The sequence below is a fragment of the Gallinula chloropus genome (assembly GCF_964237585.1).
Source record: "Gallinula chloropus genome assembly, chromosome: 2".
In the NCBI taxonomy this organism is placed as follows: domain Eukaryota; kingdom Metazoa; phylum Chordata; class Aves; order Gruiformes; family Rallidae; genus Gallinula; species Gallinula chloropus.
In genome coordinates, this window is record NC_140086.1 from 147716604 (window position 1) to 147733623 (window position 17020).

Consider the following 17020-nt stretch of genomic DNA (forward strand, 5'->3'; position numbering starts at 1 on the left):
GTTTGCATTTAAGGCTTTTACTTCATAAAAAATACCCAGTAAGCAGTGCTGATAGGAGAAGGGAGTAAATACAGACATAACAGGGAGGCTGCAGGGAGCTCTGTGGCAGGATAGCATAAACTAAGTCCTCCCAGTCTTTAGTACTTGTATTACCATGACGCGGGATTGCCAAGTTAGACGTGAGCAGGACCCAAAATGGAGTTAGTTCCTCTGTTTCACAGCATCCTCTTCTTACGGAAAGTGTGCCCGGGGGTGAGGTTGCCTTGTGGCCGGGCTTTTTCAGGGGGACCTGCCCAGCCCTGCCGGGAGGCAGTGCGGATCGCCTCCGTGCAGCAACGCCAGCTCTCCCACCGGGGAATGGCAGCGAAAGCAGCCTCTCCTTCAAAAGCCAGCTCACTACGGAGTTAAAGAAGTTAATAACTTCTTCTTCCTCAGCTCATTGGACTTCGTATTGTGAAAACTGCAGTGTTAATTCTTTTAACTACGTGCGGAGCCCGGAAGCGTTGTGCTGATGGGGGTGGGTGAGCGCGTTCGCCTCCAGCCAGCACGGACGCGACCTGCCGAAGCCGCGCGGGCACGGCCCCCCGGCCGCCTGCTGCCTGGCGGAGGGAGGCCTCAAACCAAGCTGCCCCCGAGGGCTACCGGCACCAAAGGGTGCGGGGCAACTGCTGCTCTTGGGAGCAGAACAGCATCAGCCGTCCCCCGTCGCCACCGCTGCTGCTCAATTCAGTTTTCAGCCCTTTCTGGGTGCGCTTCCTGCTCTGCAGCTGTTCTCGCAGCCGGACTGTCTGCCTGGAGCTGGCAGGATGCGGGGAAACACATCGGCTCGGCGGCCGCCAAGGGCCGGCTCCTGCCAGGGAGCCAGGGCCGCTGCCGGAGGTTGCCGAGCCTCCCCAGGCATGGAGGGCTGGCTCCCGCACTCCTCTCACCCCCGGGTGACCCACCGCTCCCAGCCTGGGCGGCGGTGGAAGGGCCCGGCTCGTACCCAGAGCCCAACCCACGGCAGCGCTGCACCACACAAGTGTCATCTCGGCTCCGGCAGCAAGTTTGCTGACAGCGCCAGGCTGCCGCAGCCATGCTGGCAGCCCGGCCGCGTGTAGAACCAGCGCACGGAGTATTGGAAAGAGGGAGGGGGGCGGGGGGGAGAGAAAGAAAAACAGAAAAGAAGAAAAAAAAGACTATTATTACCTGTAGAGCTTTACCCAAGGGGAAAATAAGCTTTCCCAGAAAACGCATGGATTTTTGTTCCATCCTCGTGGGCGTTCTTCTAGTTTCACTGCACATTAAACTGGGATTTTTCCCAGCCAGAAAGGAATCGTTCCCCTGGCTGATACTGCTACCCCAGCACAGCTTTCTTGACCAGAGGTGACCTAAATAAACCTAAACTGAGCTGATATAAAGGCAGAAATATTTATACATGTGCAGATGTAAAAAAGCCTGACTTATGCACTGCTAAGTTTGCAAAAAACACCCAGAACACGCAAAAAAATGCAGATATGCAGTTGTAACCTATAAACCTCTGACTTTCTTTAATTACAAACTGACAATTAAATTCACAACTGAATCTGGGATTGCTGGTGAGAAGTTATATATTGCAAGTGACAGCACAGAACATGCAGTTCTTTTTATTTATATTTAATTAGGGGGAAAAAAAGTTAATAGAAAAAAAGAAAAGGCCAGAGAACAGAAAGTTAAAGAAATGGGAGCTGAATAAAAGAAAGAAGGAAAAGAACAAGGATATCTTAGGTGTCATCCTCTAGCAATTAATCAAAGATTTCTAAAAAGTTCAAGCACAGACTCTGCAGCCTTATCTTGGTTTCATAGTCTTGGTGTGATCTAGAAAACAGCCCACTTCTGAGAAAATGCACTCACCTCTTGGCTGACTCATCCACAGACTTCTCTCCTGTATTTATATTTCAGCTACTATAAAATCTCTACTGCTTTTTCCACCTTTTTCCCCACCTGTGTGGGACATGCAGATCACTGCTCCCTCTGCTGCGTGACCCCTCAGAGATCTGTACCAGCCCCCTAAACCAGCAAATCCTGCACCTGCGAGCTTTTAGAGTATTTCATTTGAAACGGGATGGGAAAATTATATTCTCTCTGCTTACCTTCAGCAATTAGAAAGTCTGATAACTTCTGTCAGGCTTGGTTAAATCCATATAAATTCATTTTATCTAGAAATAGATGTTCCTCTGATATTATGCAGGCAAAGATTAGAACAAAGCACATATATTGTGAAGCTCCATTTTTGATGACTGTGCACAATAGCATTTAAACAATTGCATAATAACCCTACAGTGATTCCCTGTGAGCTGCAAATTCCGTGTGTGTTGCCAGTACTGCAACACTCACTTTCCACGAGCTGTAAGCCCCGGTGCAGCAGGCAGGCACGTGCTGTCTAAGATTATCTGAATCGATGCAACTCAAATCCCCCCCTGCAACAACCCAACCCCACAAACTTCCTGATTCTCCCACTTAGAGTCATACTTTATTGTTTTTCATAAAATACCAGTATCTTGAAGAAAATGAGTAGATAATAATGAGAATGAGGTGACATCATTGATATAGCATAGCTATTTTCTGAAAAAGTCAGAAAGGGGGAGTAAGGTAATAGAAGTGAGCTGGAACTTCGAAGCAGAAAGTGTCAAGAGCGTCACCTAACAACAAGAATGAAACGGAAACAACCGAGGCAGGAGATAAGCGTGAACGTGCTGGCTGATGACAGGATTACCATAGCCTACCAGACAGTGCGGTGCTGAGAAATGACAAACATGATCATAGGATGCAAAATATCATCATAGGATACGGAAGAGTGTCAGAAGTACATGGGGAAAATTCAGGCTCTTGTCCAAGGCATTGGTGACTCCTCTCCAGAAATCTTTTCAGTGACTGGGTTCCTTACATTCAGAAAAGAAAAAGTCAAACTGTGGTGGGTGCAGAGGAAGGCTATGAGGTTAAACAGTTTATTTTCTAAGTAAACTACCTTAAAAGACTAAAAAAATTGCTAAATGAAGCCAGACAAGACCTGTCTTTTCAATTGCAAAAAGGAAAAAAGTTATTGGTGCTAAAGGAAAAAAAATGGGGCATAGGTTTATAAATACCATAGCAATGAAAGATATCTGTAGAACTCAGTGGGTTTGAAAATCCACCCTGGCTTTTCTGAACAATGCCAGAGAGCTGTGCAGGCACAGTAGCCTTCCCCGAGCCAAGCCAGTGATCTCAGATGGGATGCAGACAGGCCCAGTCCACTGGGTCCAGGGCAGAGCAGAGCATACAGCCAAAAGAGCTGGCAGATCACTGGAACCCATTGTGCCCACACTGCCTGCTACTCCTGCCCCTCAGTCAATCTGACAAATGGGAGCCCCAGCTCATGGGGGCACCACAGTAGTATACAAATGCTGCCCTTCTACTGCGGAGTCCCTCTCCCAGGCGGAAGAAACTTTCTATTAAACAGCCCTGGGAAAGACTATTTATACTCTCTCACATCATGGCTCTATGAGGTGGACTCATGCAAAGGGTGCCCAAAACATAAACACCCCAAGGCTTAGCCCTTCAGGGAGCAGAGCTCAGATACAGCCTCCTCTCCGAGGACAGACAAGGTCACGTTTCTCATTTCTGGTCGGAGCCTGTGAGTTTCTGCACAGGTTGTGCCCTGGGCATGACCACAGCATGGCACCCTCACGCGCTCTCACCTCCCTGCAGAGAGGCCAGGCGTAACTGGGTTCCTATTTTTGCTCCTGCTACAGAATGCCTGAAAAGGAAGAAAATTTTCTTCACAGCGAAGAGATTTGAAAGAGAAAAAAACATTCCCTGAGTCAACTGAGCTTGGTGACTCCTGGTATGGTCACTGTATGTGTTTAAACACTTAATGTAAGTGCTCTAAGCCTTCCTTCTGGTATAGCCGCTTCTCCAATGCTCTGTGTAGACATTGGTCTTCTGCTTGTGATCATAATCAGGAAATGCTTCAAGTGGTGAGTGTGCTGTCCCAGCTCTGGCTGCAGTGACGGAGGGGACAGCTATGTAGCCAGTGGAGGCGGGAGCCTGGCACATCACTATGAGAACGCAATTCGAAGGAGTGAAGAAAATGGAGTCTGATTAATGCATCCGCAGTGCAAAAAATGGACAGTGATTGTCCTTTGTTTCTCTATTTGTGACTTTGCAATGTGGATTTGATTACAGCAGCCTGAACTCAGCAGATTTCCTCCCTGCGAACCATGGAAAACATTGATGCTCTATTTACAAAGAATTTCTGGGAAGCCTGTTGCACATACATATCAACAACTACTTGCTTGGATGGTTTTTATTTAATAGGGGCTTGAAAAGCATATGGAGAAAATTTCTGCTGTTGTGCATTTAGCTTAGAGATGTGCTGTGCCTGGAGAAGCAAGCTCTTAGGAGTTACAGTGCTTTTGTATCTGTGTACGGTGTGCTGGTGCAGGGATGTGTATTTGGGCACTTTATCGTGATCTCTGGGGCCTGTGGCTGGATTCTATCTACTGGAGCACTCAGCCTGTGTGCAAGCAAGGCTCTGTGTAGAACTTGTGTTTGCTAGGATTTTTTGCTCAAGGCTTTGAGTTTTATAACATTTTCTATGACGTTTGCTCTTTGAAACAATATCTACAATATGTTCATTTTCCTTTTACTCCAAGCTCCAGCAATCACCCTAAAAAGGCATTACATAATGTAGCACATCTGGCCTGGAAAAGAACAGTTCAGATGTTCTATATTTGGGTTGCAATCATTATTTTAATGCAGGTCTAGTGAGGGGATTTAAAGATAGATAATGTCTCTAAAATTTGAAAAATTCGACCGTGTCCTTTTATGGTATTTGTTTTCACTGACCTTTATTTCCAGATGACCGGAGAAACTCTTCAGAGCCGACACCGGGAGCAGTACGGTGTACAAGCAAGGTGCATCAAGAGCCTGCAGGCACCCACTATATCCTGCACTCGTGGCTGAACAAGTGGGAATTGTAGCCCTGGGATCCCACAATATTCGGTTATACTTGTATTTCTGATGACTTGCTCCCTTACAAATAGTTTCTGAATTTCCGAGTGTGCAGTAGCAAGCCTGAACGCATGAACAGCAGGTTTTATTTTAAAATAATACAGTGTCTGATGCAATTCACTTTAAATAGTACATCCTCAAATTATTGTTTTAAAAGCTTCCTTAAAAAATGTTAAGGGACTTTTCTGTTTCCCTATTGAAATTTACAGCGGTCTTTTCAGCAAGGAAGAAACTAATCAGGGTCCCAAATCTGAAAAAGTCTTTACACAGACAGTTAACCAAAATGAAGTTAAATATACATGGTAAGTCTTTGCAGGAATTGGACTCAGCTAACCGTAAAAGAGAAGTTATAAAATCTGACTATGTCCTCCAAAGCACAGGGCAAACAAAAAAGTGAGAACATTTAGCAACTTATCAATTCAATCAAGCTACAAGCACACGAAGTACTAACTTCTCAGCCAGCACTGTGATATTCAGGTGGGAGGCAAACCTTCAGGATAATTCCAAACAGGTCTCAAGTTATCTAAAAGTGCATATCCATTATTTATAGCTGAAGTATTATTCTTGTTTCACTTTCAATGAAACTCATGAGGCTTAAAAAGCATCATTCAGCCTGGTTAAAGAGCTTACTTTCACAGTGCAGGCTGAAAACATACAGCGCACTCATGGCACGGCAGGTAGATATGAAGGACAAATGCACGCATGCTGTGTGTAAGGCAACAGCCCTTGCACTGGGAAACAAGAGGGGGAACTGAAAGAGAAAAGACTGGGAAGTCTGCAGAAGAGGAAAGGGGACAAGAATAAGCACTAACAACCTGAGTCAACATTAGCAAGAAAAGACTCCCTGAAGGGAAGAGGTCCCTTTCTCATGACTTCTCTGTTTATTGATTCAAATGGAAGAAGATAGATACCACATTGTGGGCCTGTTTTCTAATTAAAAAACAAACTAAAAACTATAATTAAAACATCTGATTTAAAGAATGCAAAAAAAGCAACTTTACTGTTTTGACTGTGACCTGTTTAGTCTGCTTTGAGCTTTTTAGAAGCTCAATATCAGAGGTTATGGAACAGATGGAAATAAAATAATGCCAGCACATTTTTTTCCCCTCAAGCTAAATAGGACGTGCAGTAGGTAGATACCACAGAAGTGGTAGACAAAACCTTGATTTAGCTTCTGGAACTTGCAAGCATCACACACATTGCGTTTTTTAATAACTGAAAATCAGAATTACATCTTTAGTCTGAAAAGCCCCCAAACAATACTTCCTAGTTATTTTAGGACGCAGCAATGTGTTAAATTTGCACATCAAGTTCATCCCAGTTGACACTGTTTATTCTTTTACATCTTATATAGGAAGGATGCTTTCAGCATGCTGTAAATCAGTTGCATATTCAAAGTCTTTAAGCTTAACATGGTGTTCAACAAGGTTCTGAAGCTCTGCGATGCCCCTGGTCACGCTCGCAGCTTGCAGCAATCACAACCAAGTTGCATACCTACTCCCACCGGATTTTATCGGTCCAACGAAGCCACAAGAACATATGTGTTTGCACTGATCCCACGCTTAAGCTCACTGCAGGAAAAGCTGCTCAGGCTTGCTCTAAGCCTGCAGTTAAGTGGAAGAAGAAGGATAACCTCTAGGGCCTGACTCAATATCCACCACCGTCTCAGGAAGCCTTGGCAATGATGGCGTCAGCCCACCACACAGGCCCTTGGTGCTCCGTGTAGCATACACCCAGCCTGAAGAGCTGTTCCCAAACCAGGAGCAATAGGTCTCATTTAAACCTGTTGGTTTGTGAATTTATCTCCAAACACTCTCATGGGAAAACAGCGAAGTGTCAAAAGCCCAGTGTCTTAAATTATTGACACACAGACTAACCTGCAAAGGAAAACAAACACGTTTGCTCTCTTATCATGAAAACAAAAGATTGGCACTGCTTCTGTAAACAATGGTGAGGCTGTTTCTTTACCAGTAGTAATGGAGGTTCTATGCCTTTTTATTTCTTAGAAGATTTGATTGAGGACAGAAAAAACCTAGTAGGGGGAGGAGACATGGACAATGAGAAGCAGAAGGGATTTTGACTTTGTCAGATCACTGATGAAGCTTCAGAACCAAAGCCTCTGACTATAGAACATCAATAACATCCCTGTTTGGTAGCAACAGGATGGATATTAAAACCAGACTTAATGGAGAAAGGAGCTAAGACGTAAAGCTACATACAGATAATGTCGATTGATCTCCACTGACCAAGATCCCCAAATTATGCCATCTTTACACACCACAGACATTTTTATTGATACAGTTAAAAATGTCAGTTCCCAAAGAGCCTTCTTGAAAAACACCTAGGAAGAAGTCAGTGAGTCAGAGGGTCATATTTTTGTTTTTAAAGCGACCTTAAATACAAAATTCATTTATAAGAGGGAGAATAAAGTCTACACTTCTGAATTTTTGTCTATATTAGGGAATTTTATTGGTAAAACAGGGAAGCAAAATAACTTTATACATTCCATCAGCTAAACCCCACTAAAGTTAAAATTGCTGGGAGGTTAAATATGTACATATTTCTGCTGCCTTTCAGCATTTTTACTGGTGGATCAATCAAGTGTTCCTCAGTGAGCTAATTCTGTCCCTGCTTTGGAGCATGCACGGAGTAGATGGATTTTTCTTGTTTTTTTTTTTTTTGCTTGTCCATGTGCTAAATTTGAATAAATTTCTAGTGCCTATGTATCAACTGAAACTTTCCACAGAAAGCAGGAGAGACATCCCAACAAGAGGATGATTTCTTTGCCAAATTTTAAGTAAGGAGTTTAGAGCTTTTCTATATGGTCCAAATAAGGTATTTTTGCTTAATTGCTTATGGATTCAGATAAAAAAAAAAATTGCTGAATTTCTCACTATTTCTCTGCTGCATCCTTCTCAGAAAAGTCAGATTGCAGGAGGTAACCTGAAAAGGAAACTCCGGCCTAATCAGTTGAAATTCAAACCAACAAACTGCTGAAATTGTACCCAACTAAGACCTGCCTCTTATAATGTAAATCTCAGACATCCTTAATTATAGATCACCACCAGTTCTGGCTACAACAGAGCAATTTTATGTTCATCCATATAAATGAATGGAGTTTTGGGGGGGAAAAATCCACCTATTAAATCCAAAATCCAGGCTGCTCCTTCACTATGGCTCTGCTTCAGGCCAGCCAAGCAGCTACAGAATTCCCACCCCACTTGTTTGCTGTGGTTACGCAGTCCTGTGTTATTTCCACTATCTCACACACAGAGCCAGAAGAACTTGGAAGATGAAAAGACTTTTGCTTTCAAATATTTTCCTTTTAAAAGCAGAAAGCTAAGTGTAATTCTATTAATGCATTATTATTTTGGAGGGACTGCTGAAGTCAGGAAATTCCAAGTCAATGCTATATTATATTCATTGTGCAGATGTACCACTTTCTATTCCTCTTTTCCTTGTTAAATATAACCTGTTGTGGTGCGGGTTTTATTGCAGAATGTGCAGTGGGACAGTTTCGGCAGCGGTGCTGGAATCACCACCCAGGGGAGATTACTTACATCTGAAAGTGGATGGACAAGAAAACAAAGCGTAAGAAATGGCTGCAAGCAAGGCAGTTTGTGCCAGAAAAAGGAGATCATACACCATCAGACCTTCACTTCGACAGATTCAAGACACTGCTCGTTTTCAGAGAATTTTCTGGGAGGTCTCCCTGGTGTCCCACCACAGGTAGCTTTGGTATTTTTTGTAACAACACGTATCAAAAGTTCGTTCTCGGAATTACTGGTTCAAATATTTGAAAATTCTTTTATTCTTTATCTGTGCTTCACTGTTTCGGAACACTTAGTTCTAAACCCCTTAGGAATTAAAAGGATAATTAAATGAGAGAGAAAACAAAATAAAACACATATACACACACACAAAATCCCAAACCAAAATGAAGCCAAAACAAAAAAACCTCAAAACTCAAAAAAACAAGCCCAAAGAAAATCCAAGCCAAGAGTTCTCAAGCTACTAACACGGACTGACTTAATGCCCAACCTTTCCTTCCCAGACACAGACTTCATCCTGCCTCAAGGGTCTCCCTAACCAAGGATCCATAATTGCCCACCGATGCCTTAGGACTCACAACCTGATCTCACTTCTTTGCTCTACCAAACAGAGCACTGATGGGTACTTACCCAGGCTGCAGGGATTGTAACAGGGGGTGTTTGGGGGTGCTGCCCAGTAGCACTGGAGTCTGGTGGGGTGCCTCAGGCAGAGGCTGACCTCCACCCCTCCGTGCCCTGGTCTGCTCTTGAAGCTGTTGCCTGCCAAATGCAAACCAGTTTTCAGAAACCTCTGGTTATGGCTTCTTTAACCAAGCAGGAATTAAACCTACAAGTTAGTTTCTTTACTTGCCATTTCTAGCTGGTTTTCAACCAGCATTTTACCAAAAACATGCTTTGGCTGGACTTTCTCCCCACAGCATGTTTTTACTTCCTGTTGCTTCTCTCTGCCTTTCCATGAGCCGCTTTGCAGGCTGTATGCCAGTGACACCTTCTTCTGCCCATCCCTCCTTCCATCTGCACGGCTGACTCCAGACACTATTCCTTACCTTTGGGCAATGGGTTTATTTTAGCTCTATCACTCCAAGGATCGTAACTGCTTTTTACTTTTTACTGCCCTTAGATGAATGAAGGGCAACTACAGGGTGATTACTCTCAACAAACTGCATTGAAGTTCTCTCGTAATGACATAAATTGTTACAAAATACTAAATACACTAAAAAGTAATCAGATGCCATGTACATCAATTTAAGCCAGGAGGAATGGACACTAGGAACCAGCACTGTAGGCACAAAAGATCCAGCACTGGTGCCAGCAAATCTTACTGCAGACAGCTCTGTAGGGACTTGCTACCAATTAATGAATCACCCCAAAAATCCTTTCCAATAGGAGTCCTGTGGATGAAATCAGTAGGGGTGAAGCTGGGTATGACCTGCAAGTAAAGTTTTCTGGTATCATGGGTCATGGGCCTCTCCCTGTATTCAGAAGAAGAGGGTATGAAAGCACTCCAGCCTTCCTGTTTCCTCCATAACTTCCTCAGATCCTCAACGGTAATTAGGACTCCCAAGGGAGAATTTGTATTCACTTAGAGCTGACTTGACTCAGCAGAATGTGGTGAGGCACCAGCCAAAACCTCCTTGTGCTTGTCTCAAAGAGCACTGCTTTCTGGGGAACAGCCTCTTCCATCTCTTTTTTAAGAGCCATCTGTAGATTCCTGCTCTGGGAACAGTTGGGATAAGCAACGCTCTCAGGTGAGGAGGGAACACTAGCCTAGTGACGGATGCTCTGGCAGTGAGCAGACCGGCTGACAACCCATCAGATGGACTCTGTTTAGGAGACACGTGGTTAGAGCTTGACAGAGCAGCACCGAAAATTTCATAATGGGAAATGATAACAAGGAGATTACCTTTAGCCTTGTGGAATGCGATCTAATCCCTAATGCCCTAATGGGAAAGGCACAGAGACAAACCTGACACACTCTTCAACATATATCTTAACCCCTAAGATGTCTCAACATATATCACAACCAACATTATCTTAGTCTTTGCATGTATTATAATATTTAATTATGCCAACATAATTGTTAAATAAACACCAAGCCAGTTATTTCTTAAACTCTTTGACTTTCTTTAGACAGGAAGGTCGTACTCGCTTAGGATCTAACAGAGCAGTTTAGCTTTCATCTGATGCTGCTCTGCATCTTGCTTCAATGTGTTCTGATTAAATACGGCAAGCTGAAATATTCTTTCTAATACTGGAATGATGTTTTTCTTATAAAAGCATCCCAGATGGTGAGATAACAGAAGAGATGTCTCTTACACTGAAATGAAGAGCAACCTAAAAATTGGAGATTACTGTTTCCTAAAATCAAATGGCATCTTCTAATGAGGAAGGTACAAAAAATGACTACATCATCATCCTGAAACTTATGTTCTCAGGCTCCAGATCAATATCCGTATACGAATTAACCCCTATCTTTTCGAGATCTTATCTGTAACCAGGAGGTAGGAAGGGCTCTACATGGATTGTGGTTCAGGGAGCACTGGAACCTCTTGAGGAAGCATGAGCCTTCCCATGACTTCAGGATCTGATGGATCTCTGTAACAAAGCAGCATGTTACCTTTCATTAACTGTCCAGGAAGATACAGGGAAAGCCATATGGCTTCTCCTAAAATTAGATATAAAAACATAGTACCTAATTGTAAGGCCACAAAGCCTACATCTGTTGGAACTGGGCGTAGCATGAAATGTCAAATACAGATTTAGATTGAAGTAGGACTGCAAAAGGAAAATTAAGTGGCTTTGACATTCTTTTAATTGAGGAAGAATGAGCTTCCTGATCAATTTGTTGAAATTCTGATGGGAAAGAGCAAAAGGTTTGAAGAAATCTGAATCTTTTCCCAGCAGGAAAGTGGGATAAAAAGCACTTGGAGCCGTTCTATTGCCTACTCCCCCCATCCTACTCCTCTGCAGAGATGTATACCTCTAGCTGGTAGTTATCATTATAGTAAATGCTGTTGGAACAAGAAAGTCTGAATAAATCCTCAAAGACTCTTTGTGGTTAAGGAATTTACCATGTTGTGATTTTGGCTAGTTTCTCAAAGCATTTGGGAAGCCAACTCTGATGAATGGAAAGTGTCTCAAATGATGCATGACCTTCTATATACAGCATGTCATGTAAGTCAAAAATCAAACCTAAACATCTGCCTGGAACTGTCTTCCATGGAGATTCCAAGATTATCTTCAGAGTGGAGTTTGCATAACCTCCATGATTAGGATTGGGGAACTATTTTGAAAAAGGATGAAAAATATCCTAATACATTGCCAAGTGACATCTTCTCAAGGCACAGGAAGAGATGGGCTAACGTAGCTATCGAAATATGGGGTAAAAATTAAAACTCTATGGCTGAAAAGGGAAGCAATAGTATTTGCATTCTGTAATGTTTCCATCCATGTTAGATATAGCTAGAGCAGCTGCAATGGTGACCTCTTCAGCCACTTCAAATAAATGGGCAAAAGACTGAGTCTGCAGCTGCTGGTCCAGTGAAGTACTTTTAATCTGGACTACCGCTGCTAATACCTGGGGATTTGAACGGCAGCCCTGGCTGCGGTGGCAGTAATCTCTCGGGGAGGGATGGGGCAGGCGGATGTGGGTACAACCAAGGGATCACGAATCTAGGCCAAGCCCGTGACTTTGTGACCTTCCTAATCTTTAAAAATAGCTTTATGCATGTGTATGCAAACAGATGCAATAGAGTAACAGATATGCATCACAAATGTTAGCTAAATCTGGTTTGCATATTTTTGAATATTTTGAAAGGTAAGAAAACCTGGTGAAGAAAGGCACCCTGAGCTCTTGTGCAACAGGACATGAGACAGCACTGAGTAGCTAGCAAGATGAACTTACATAAAATATTTCTGTTCCAGTTTAACCATGGGTTTTGGTCTGGTACATTTGGTGATCCCTAGCTGGCTGGAGACTTGTCTACTATCTTCTATACACATCTGTTTGCTGAGTTTGGCATTTCAGTCTAGGTAATCACAGCAACGGGCAGGTCTGTCTGTTTACTTTTTTACCCCTTAGTCTTGCCCAAGTCAACAGAAAGGGTTAGCCATCACTGTACCACAGGAAGAATAGGCTGGGAAAACAGCACCAAAACCCTGTGTTCAAGATTCATATCAATATGCATCAGTCTAAGAATGGAGACCCAAGCAGTGCACATGTCCTTAAAATGCAGTTTCAGAGGGTGTAAAGCTAACGTTACTATTCAAGAGAAAATGTGACTGTGATTTAGTCTGACTCAGATTAAAACTAGACTGTAGTTAAAATGTCTTGAAATAGGCTCTGACAAATAGTTGTACATAAGCTACCTTTCATAGGGGAAATTAACCGTAGTTGCAAAGATAATTTTTCAGACCTTCTGGAATAAACATTTAAGCAAGCAACAATGTTAAGATAAAGCCATTATAGAACCTATAAATACTATTTAGGAGGAGAGCAGCCTTTATGAAGCAATCACCAGCTAAAGATAAAGCAGTCTAAGGTACAGCATCCACATAAGTATAGTCCTGGATTCATGGTGAAGTATGGTCTTCTGAGGAGATTTTCCATTTTGCAAATTAATCCTACTCCTAAAATTAGCAATGAATCCCATGAAGTTATTTAGAATAAATGGCATGGCACCAAAATTCTACTATTAATAACAATTAAGCAAAATTTCTTCTGTCCTCTTCTTCAAGATGCTTCAGTGATGAATCCAAATACAAGCTTACCTGAGCTTTTCAATTGTACATCTTTGCAGATTAAGGTTTTCAGTTATCCTCCCAATGCTCAGATTGCCCAAACGTTTTATGAACCTTTGGTAGGATCCCAAATAATTAAAAAAGAAAAAAAAAATTTAAATGCCGTAACAAATGCTTTTGTTGCCTTTGCAGCATGACAGGAAAGTGTATCTCCCTGACTGGACTGGTATCAGGAGTAAGAGATGGGGTGGGATTCACTTCAGCTGTTTACGGGGTACACCAGGCTCACTAACTACAAAGGCAGCCTGGAGGGACTTGCCCAGAAGTAAATTCTACACAAGGCAGCTAAGTCCACGCATGATCACCTACTACAGTTACTAACCATGAATTAGCACTGCCCGCAAGAAATCAACTGCTTCAATGAATGCCTGCCAACAGTGACTGAAATAGGTAATGAATCTTATAAATAACAGTATTACCTAAACCACATCAAATTTTAATTTTATTACTCCAGATAGCTTTTGCATTTGCAAACCAGTGGTCAGACAAGATCCTGCAGGCATCTCAACCTGAACGAAGCTCTCCATTACCCCTTTCAGCTTCTTGCTAATCCTGGTTACTCAGGATTTTTCAGTTAAATTCTCTGAGCACATGAAGATCTCCTTCTGGTCATCCCTACAGCTGCCTAGCTCTTCATCCTACCTAACCACCTGCAGATCTTCAAGCTCAGGTTTCTCCACCAGGCTGCTCTGCAGAAACTGATTTGGGCCAGTCAGAATATGCCCTACATGCCTGAAATGTTGGATGTAATCCATCTTTACTATGAAATCCCAGTGGTCACTGAGTTCATCCAGGATATTAAAAACCAAAGTTCAATTCTATCCTCTCCTCAAGGAAATCTGAATCATCATCATCATTCACTGGTGATGCCAATTCACCTTCCAAAAGACAACAATACAGGTGGTCTTCATCTGTATTGATGAATATTTTTTGTTTCTAGAAAATACACAAAATAGTAGTTGATCTAGGGAAAGAGTATAGCCTAACGGCCAGAACATTTATCTACGTGGTGAGAGCAGCAGAGCGTATTGCAAAGTACTTCTCTTGAAGATGACATAGGACCTCTTGCCCTTCTTCCAGAACTTACAGTTGTCAGCATCAATAACAGAAAATGAGATCATCATCATCATAATTATGGTGTTCAGAATATCTAAAGCCCAGTGATTTAGGGTACTGCGCACCATAGACATCTCTGTTCAAACCTTCCCAGTGAGAAGAGAGCACGTAATAAAGGGAATTTAGAAGTCATGAAGACCCCAAGACCACCTGCTCTGCTTCTAACAATTGCTCTAATCCAAGGTTTTAACACTTGGGTAAAAAAGACAGTTTCTATTTGATCCCACATAAAATCTTTTTAGGCTTTTATTTCCACAGAAAAGTTTATTGTTTGGATGGATCCAAACTAGACATTCCTTGTTTTATTTTGCAACCAAAAATTCCTGATACACGTAGCCTTACATGGGATTTACAATCCCTTTCCAGTTCTTTATCAGCACATGATCCTTCTTGCTCGGAACTGCTGTTCCCTGCTCCAGTAAACTAAATGCAGATAGAATTACGCTAAATCTTACACAGTTTTACAGTGCCAACAAATTTGTTCTCCACATCTGAGTTTCAAACATACTATTGTCCAGTTTAATACCATATGTTTGTATCTATCAGACAGACCCTTACTTTGCCAAGAAGAATCAGACCAACTATGCAGAGTACACCAAAGCTTCAGCTCACAGAAAAGAACCACTACAATGTCTGTGTTACTCCTCTCAGCATTGACTGATGATTTGTTGAGGTCTGTTAAGTAAAATTAGACTTTTAAGTGTATTTGTTTGTTTTGGTACTTTCGTATTCCTTTTTTTTTTTGTGGTTTTCTTCCTGAGTATTCAGAAAACACACTGCAAGCTCCAAAACTAGAGCAGCTCCAAAACAATTCCTTTACGTATTAACAAACATTTCCTGCAGAAGTTGTATGCACTGTGCAGTGAGAAAAAAAAAACAGAAGACAAATGAGAACAAGTGAATACCATCTAACACTGGAATGTGTTTCAGCAACTAAAAAAAAACCCAACATAAAAATATGCAATGAAATAATTATCAATTTTAAGTTGGGATTTAAAGAACTGAGGGAGCCAGCTGTACAGATACTCTAACAAAGAGTTACTCCAAAAGAGAGCCAAATGAGCAATTGCACAAAGCTGTGAGACAGCAAGCAGCAAGAGGGCTGGGGAGCAGAACTAAATCAGAAACAGAGTGTGAGGTACAGACGGAAACAAACGTGAACCATATGGGGAAATATTCACAATACATTAGTGTTTAATTAGATAATATAATGGATAAGGACACTTATGCAGAGTCATCACAGACAAAGATGAATGGAAAATGTGCTACTAATAAACTCCAGTAATCTAACTGCACTACAACTGTAATTTGATCAGTCACAAGTTCAGATGCAATTTAAAACAAAAAATAATATTTTGAAACAGTATTTTGCTACTGCATCTAGTAGCAGAAAAGGAAGTATTTAAGTTGACATCCTCAACTGAAGTTCCAGGTACTTTGAAAACAAACTAAAAAAATCACAACTGTTCTCAATCCAACACTTGCACCCAAATTTGCATTCCAATTCCATTTTGAACACACAAGATTTGTCTTTTGGATGAAGAAAGTGGAATGACCTTTTTTTCCTTTTCTGAAATATTTTTTTGCTTGTGCAAAGGCTGTGAAACAGAGATCACATCTAGAGCTAAAATTAGCATAAGAATGGAATTGTAGGTCCTGGTTATGTTTTTGTACTTTTATACATGTTACCATCCTGACACAGGTATCAGCAGAGGTTAATTGCTTTCAAGAAAAAAACAACAGGCAACAAGTAGGGCAAAAGGAAAGCAAGAGAAACAGACAGTTTTGAGGGCCTTTGTGATCTTCACAAACATTTTTCCTTAACAAGGGAATTTTTGAAAAGTCAGTTGCATATATGCAAGTCGTTATAGCTACATATAACTAGGCATATATTGATGCTTTATGGCACTTTACACCCTTATACTTAAATCCTTCAAGCAGGTCCAGACTTTTCAAGCCGTGCAAGACACAAGAATTTATTAGGAATCACAGCTTCAGGCTTCAAATGAAGAAATGAATTCAAGGTCCATCACAGGAAAAGGGCACTAAACCCGTATGTTGATCTTTAAAATTCACATTTTATTCAACATTAGTTCCTCAGCTAGCTGCAGTCAAGCTGCATATTTCTGGGTCATTGTTCTCCTAGTAAATATTTCAATTTCTACAGAGAAGAAAAAAATAAATCATCAATTAAAAAGTAAATTTTAGGAACTGGCATTCCAAGAAAATACACAGGAGGGACAATAAAGTTTCACTAATGAAAATCAGAAAGAAAAAAAAAGAATCTCCTGAAATCAGAAATGAAACAAGAAACAATTCACTGAGTCGTTTTCCACTGTAATACTAAATTCATTCAACTAAATGAACACCATTAAATCTAGAATACTCAAGATAGTATGTGAATCTTCATTTCACAAACATGAACAAGGAGTAGGCATATGAACAGAGGACTGATTGCTTTTATTTAATAATACATGCTCAAAAGATCATAAACCTTAACACAACACACATGACTTTTTAAAATGGCAAAAGCTGTCTAATAA